Here is a 6,373-nt window from a genome sequence, read left to right as displayed (position 1 = left end):
CAGCAGACTGGCTTGCTAGAGTTCTCCTTTTCCCCAGAAACCTCCAAAGCAGAGTTGGGCTGGGGTAGGCAAAACAAAACAAAACAAAACAAAAACTCGCCATTATCCACTAAACAAAGGTCCCTGGCTGTTCATGGCCCCGAATGATTAAGACTGTGCACATATCACTTCTCACCAAAGGCAGCCTGCAGTTTAGGGGGCCAGGTCTGTTTGGACCTCACAGCTTCTAGCTCAGCTGCCCAGTAGCATGCTCTGGTGGGTGGGGACCCACAGGGGGCCCTGCAGGCGGCCAGTCCACTAGGTGGCACTCTTCTGTGAGTCCAGGACTCTCAACCCAAGACACCCTGGCCAAGGCCCAGCTTTGCGGAGTGCAGGGAAACACACACCATTCTGACGTGGGAGACGGTTTCTGAAAAGCGTTTCTCGACCCCATGTGCCAGACACAGTGCTTTTCCTGCATGAATCCTAGCCCAGAAGCAGAGAAAGAGGGAATGGGCGTTTAATGACAGTTTACATGGCCAACAACTGGGATGTCCATGCTGACTTGAATCCACATCCTGGCTCCCTCTCCTGTCCTTTATTTTACAGATGCGAGGCCCTTGGGAAGCTAGTAACTTGCCCGTGATTGGGTTGAATTCAGGACCCAGGGTGCCAGCTTGGGTGTGTCTGATTCTTCTGCCAAATCTACAGGAGAGAGAGCTGCGTGCTGCTGGACTCTGGTAAGATGATGATGCGGGAGGGCAGGTGGCGGGTGGGAGAGAGAACACGTGGCATGTCACCAAGGTCAGAGGTTGGCCTGCTCTGCAAGAGACATTCCTCCAGAGTAGAGCCCAGAGCAGGCTCAGGGGCTGTGCAGCAACAGGTGGGCTACCAGGTTGCGGGAACCAAGTCCCAGCTGTGGTCCTGGAGCAGCTGGGTACCAGCTCTCAGTCCCTGAACTTTACACAGCACTGGGACAGCGGGCAGCCAACTGCACTGGCTGTCCTGCAAGACTTTGTCCCTAGCCCAGCCCCACAGCCAGTGCCTCGCCAGCACGTGGCCACACAGTAACCTCAGTGGTCACGGTTGTGGTCTTCAGTGAAGACAGGAGGACAGTCAGGGTTAGGCTTTGGCCAGGACCTGTCAGAGCCACAGAGGAAGTAAATTCAGACCCTCATTTGAGCCCTGGTCTTCTGTTCCAACCCACACCGTCCCTCTAACTCACTCTCTCTGTCTCTATCTGTCTGTCCGTCTGTCTGTCTCTGAGACACTGCTTCACTCTAACCCAAGCTGGCTGTGAATTCCCTGCATCGCTCGGCATGGCCTCCTGCCTTAGCCCCCCAAGTTCTGCGATCACAGGTGTATACTGTCTTACCTGGACCCTGCATTCTTTGTGCCTGAAAAAACTTTGCCCCTGCGGGTTCACACGTGTTTACCCTAGTTTATCTCTCACCTGCTCGCTCATTTCTCCACTGACCCCTTCTTTAGAGCACCCTGTGCCATGATCATCCCAACACTGGCTGTACACTTCATGGACATCCTACAGGGTAATGAACCCAGCAGATCAGATTGCTGGCATTTGTTTTGTGATGCCAACAGAAACTCATGGTGGGCGTGAATACATAGCCGGGGGAGCTGGGCAAGTGAGGGCGGCAGCCCACAGCAGAGGAGCCGAAAGCTTCCTGCGGCACCACCTGAGATTTAGCAGATCTGGTCTGAGAAACTAAAGCCAAGTGAGGGTTCCCTTCCCGCTCCGTCATTTCCTGGTTTTTGAGATTGGACAAAGCATTTCGTCTCTGTGCCTCAGTTTTTCAATTGTAATTTGGAAATTCAGTAGTGTCTTATGAAGGGGTCATGGAGATATGAGTGATTGGAACATAGAACGCACTTAGGAGAGTGCGTCCCATGGTGTGGGCACTCCAATACTTCCTTCCAATCTGGTTATAATTGTTGTAGCTATTCCCACTGAGATGTCACTGGCTACCTTTGGTAAGAAGCTTGACGTGTATTTTAGAGACTTGCACAGGTACTCGGGCAGGGGTGGAGTTTCGGGGAGCGAGTTGGTGAAATAGAAATGAAAACACAAGTTTGCGGCCAGAAGGTTTTAGTTTTGGTAGTGGACATGGCCCATGTGGGGGGAGATCCAGCCCTGAGCAGGGTTGCCATGCAGAACAGGTAGCTGTCGTGTGGTGGGGTCCCTGGTACCCAGGTGGGGTACCAGTGCGTCCCTGCAGCCTGGTGGCAGGAGGCTGCCCCACCCTGGCTTGTGTTGGGTTTCAACTGTAATCTTGGCGCCTCTTGGCTGCAGAATCTGAGAGAGCCCTGCAGGTCTTCCTAGAGGTGACGTGGCCACGAAGGACACTTGGTGCCTCTAGGAGGGGCCCTCTGCTCCTGGGGTGTCCTGCCAACCCCTTCACCTTGGCACACGCACGTCGCATTGTACACGCACACATCCAGAGAGAAACAGTGCCCTGCTCCCTGCCACACTGCCCTCGCCACACGTGTCACCCTTTGGAAGACTCAGTTTCCCCGTGCATGAAGCAGGACTTGGGGTGCCTTTGTGACTCTCCCCGTCTCCGCGGGTGCATGCACTGCTGTGTCCTGCTGCTCGCTTCCCCTCCGTTCACATCCCTGTTCGCTCCTCCAAGCTTCCTTGTTTATGTTGCAGGTTCTCTGCTCCTGTCTCCGCCCACAGGGGGGCGGTTCCTTCTCGGAGGACTTGGTCTGCTTTGTTCATTCCTGGGCCCCGAGACCCTGTCCCAGTGTCTGAGACAGACTAAGTGAGCAGAAAACTTTTTAGGGGCCAAAAAGGGTGAAGCTGTGAAAGGTCCCCACACCATGGAATGCCACGGTGCACAAAGCAGCGGCTGACGCTTGGTTGAGAGTATGCATTCACCAATATTGGCTAATTATGATTATTATGTCTAATTCACAGGGCTATTGTGAGGATCAAACAAGATAATGTATGCTTGTGCATGCTGGCAACACTCCGTGCCGGGTACAGGAGGTACAATATTAACACTGCCTGCGCCGGGAGGGGTCTGCCCTTAGCTCTGGGCCTGGGAGGGAGATGAGGGAAGAGAGGCAGAGGCGACACTGACTGCTGGGGAGGCCCCTAACGCCTGTGATTTTTTGGGGACTGCCTTATGGAGGTCCCCGAATGGCTGCATTTCTGTGTAGGTGACATTATCATGGCACACATAATTTAGGGAATGGTTTCGCCTCTCAGCGGCTCTGAGGCCAGTGAGCTGGGCGCTGTCTAGGAGGCAGTGAGGGAAACCACACTGTCAGGAAGAGGTGCCTCTGGTTTCCAGGGAGCAACAGGTACCCCGAGTCAGCCATCCTTTTCCCCTAGAGATTTCAGTTTTCCGAAGCGCATCTTGTGGTTGAGTTTCTGTCTTCCAGGGCACTTGTTTGAGTTTTGATAGCAATGTCCTAAGAAAGAGCAGGCCCCGACAGTGTCCTGCGGAGGCTTAAATGTCCCAACACGCTTAGCCCCAATGCCGAGATAATTCCTCTCTCAAATCTGATCAGGCACTGTGGGGCCATTGGGGTGGGCCGCGAGTGTGGGTGGGACGTTGCCGAGACCTGGGCATGTGAAGGGCGGGGGCGTCCGTTGACCTTCACTCTCACGATGAACCCAGCAAGGTGTTGCTGTCCTCATTCTGCAAATCGTGCAAGTCGGGGTACAAGATAGAGAGGCCAGGTCACGTCTCTGCAGTTACACAGCTCATGAGTGCCTGCTGGGGTGGAACCTGGTCTGTCTGTCTGTCAAGCACCACAGCTCGGGCGCTGCTGCCGAGGGAGCAGAACTTTGGAGGGGCTCAGAGATGGCATGGGAGGGTTTCGCCTGCCTGACCGGGGCAAGAAAAGAACAACTAATTTTGTTGGGGACAAGTGATGGGACTGCGTTGGAGGTGGGCAAGGGCAGAGGGAGGTCGGTCAGTTTCCCCAGTGTCCCTCAGCTATTTGGGGACCCAAGTTGGATTTGGTGGTGGGCACTGTGGTAGCAAAGTGTGTGCCCAGACCACGGGGCCATCGGGGGCACAGAGCACAGGGGTCTGGCTTGGAGACCTCTTTGGAAACCAGGGTGGGCGGGCTTAGACTTTGAGCTTGTATCTTTCACACCTATAGTTTGACTTCTCTAGCTTTCAGCCCTGCATCCTGTACGGGGCTCAGAAGCCACCACTCCACGGAAGACTCGTGAACTTTTGAGTCAGGGTCTCGCTATGTAGTTCAGGCTGGCCTAGAACTCATTATGTAGCCCAGGCTCGCCTCGAACTTGTGGTGATCCTCCTGCTTCAGCCTCAGTGCTGGGACTACAGGCGTGCCCCACCACGCCCAACGAAAAGACATTTTAATAATCCGCACACACGGCGGAAGTGTTAACATTGACACATGTAAAGGGGGCAGGTCAGGGGGCCCAGGAGACTTAGGAGTGGTTGCTTAAGGGCCAGGGAGGGAGATGGGTGAGGGGGCCAGGTAGGGTTTGTCACAAGCGGTCATAGCTGTGGCTAAATTAAGAGCGAGGCCTGGCAGTGACATGGAAGGGTAGGGGGACAAGCCAAGGACCCGGATTCATTCACCACCCCTGAGGGACATAAAGAGCTTGGGGTGGCATGTGGATGTTAATTTTATTGTTAAAAATCACAAAGGAGTAGGAAATAATGTAATCAATGTGAGAGTCTGCTGGGGAAAGCCTTGTGCTTAATTCATGTCCACTAACCTGACATTAATGTGCAAAAGTGACCAGTGAGTGACTTGGTTCCTTCCAGCATGGCTTCTGCGACCCTCCGAAGGACCCTCGGGGATCCTCTGCCAGAGAGGCCGTGCAGCAGGAGACACCGGGCTCATCGAGGTCCCATTCGTCAGTACAGAGGATGGCCCACGTGGAGGTAGAGTGCGGGTGATGGTGTGTGTCCCAGCCCTCCTGTTTCTTTGGATTCAGTTGACTTAAAAATTATGCAGGTTTCCCATGTGATGTTGGCAGACACTGTGAAATGGTCACCATCACCCAGCCAGCTGGCGGTGTTAATTTTTCGATATTTCTTTCTGTCATGCCGTCTCACATAATTTCCTCTTCTGTGCACATGGCAGGAAACCTGGAGATGCGTTTTCTCTGCCCGTTTCTGGCATCGGTCGTTAGTGACTGTAGTTGCCCTGCTGTAGTTCAGGACCCTGCACCCTGCTCTTCCCACAGCTCAAAGTGGGCACCTGTCGGTCTCCCTGAATTCCTCACACACCGACCCCTGCGAGTTAAGTACCTGTCTGCTCTGCCTTTGCTTGGAGTTACGGAGTCCTCAGCGAGTTCCAGGCCAGTGACACTGGTGTGGGACGTAGAGATACACAGTGTCATCACTCTTGAGTCTAGGTGGTGTACTTGCTTTGTGGTTAGAAATGAATTAAGTGGCTGGGCGTGGTGGCACGCGCCTGTAATCCCAGCACTTGGGAGGCTGAAGCAGGAGGATCATTGTGGGTTCGAGACCAGCCTGGGCTACAAAGTGAGCTCAAGGCCAGCCAGAACTGCAGTGAGACCCTGTCTCAAAAAAAATAAATTAATTAATAAAAAATAAAAGAAAAAAAGAAAGAATTAAATGACTGTACAACAAAGAAGAAAAAAGCCACACTTGGATCATGAAAATGATTTTTTTTTTTAATCAGTACTGGGGATTGAACTCATGACCTCCTGCAAGGCAGGTGCTTATGCTGCTGAACTAAATCCCCAGCCCTTGGTTTTTTTTTTTTTTTTTTTTTGGGTGGTACCAGGGATTGAACTCATGACCTTATAGTTGCCAGGCAGGCACTTATGCTGCTGAGCTAAGTCTCCAGCCGTGAAAATGATATTTTTTGAACTATGAATTAAGATACAAAGTGGGTGAGGTGGCACACACCTGTAATCCCAGAACTCGGGAGGCTGAGGCAGGAGAGTCAGAGGGAGTTTGAGATCAACCTGGGCTACAATGTGAACTCAAGGCCAGCCGGCATAGTGCCTAGTGAGGCCCTGTCTGAAAAAGACAAATAAAAAAAAATAAAATGAAATGATATAATTAAGATGCAGTTGCTCACTATGGACCACAGAAGGAGACTTTTACCTCTGCGGGTGACAAGCAGTTGGATAGGCTAAAGATGTTTTTGCTCAGGATTATTGCTGGATTCATTTGTGCAGATTGTATTTAAAAGCTATAAAGGGAGACTAGGAAAGAGATTGTATCTGGAATCCAAGTTATTATTTAATTCGGTGTCTCTGAGTCAGTCGGGAAGAATCTCGCGGGTTCATCCGTGGACTGGAAACCTGCAGACAGATGGCTGTCACTGTACCTGTTTGTGTTTTGAATTTGGGTGGTGAATGAATGTGTATTCATTGTAACAATAAAGATGAATAAACCACTACAAA

The 6,373-nt window shown here is 52.1% G+C and overlaps 1 long non-coding RNA gene across 1 annotated transcript in view; it reads left to right on the top strand.

Annotated features, from left to right (window-relative positions):
* LOC111754908 (uncharacterized) overlaps positions 1 to 6,373 on the top strand; it is a 164,869-nt gene that overhangs the window by 18,678 nt on the left and 139,818 nt on the right. The window contains exons 4-6 of the long non-coding RNA XR_010044870.1: positions 589 to 719; positions 2,915 to 2,986; positions 4,755 to 4,874. This is a non-coding gene — a long non-coding RNA (uncharacterized LOC111754908). The remainder of the gene's footprint in view (positions 1 to 588; positions 720 to 2,914; positions 2,987 to 4,754; positions 4,875 to 6,373) is intronic.

The sequence above is a fragment of the Cavia porcellus genome, unplaced genomic scaffold, assembly GCF_034190915.1.
Source record: "Cavia porcellus strain 051 isolate PalLab524CR breed Dunkin Hartley unplaced genomic scaffold, mCavPor4.1 scaffold_31, whole genome shotgun sequence".
Lineage (NCBI taxonomy): Eukaryota > Metazoa > Chordata > Mammalia > Rodentia > Caviidae > Cavia > Cavia porcellus.
The sequence above is the reverse complement of the archived record's forward strand: the minus strand, read 5'-3'. Positions and strand labels throughout refer to the sequence as shown.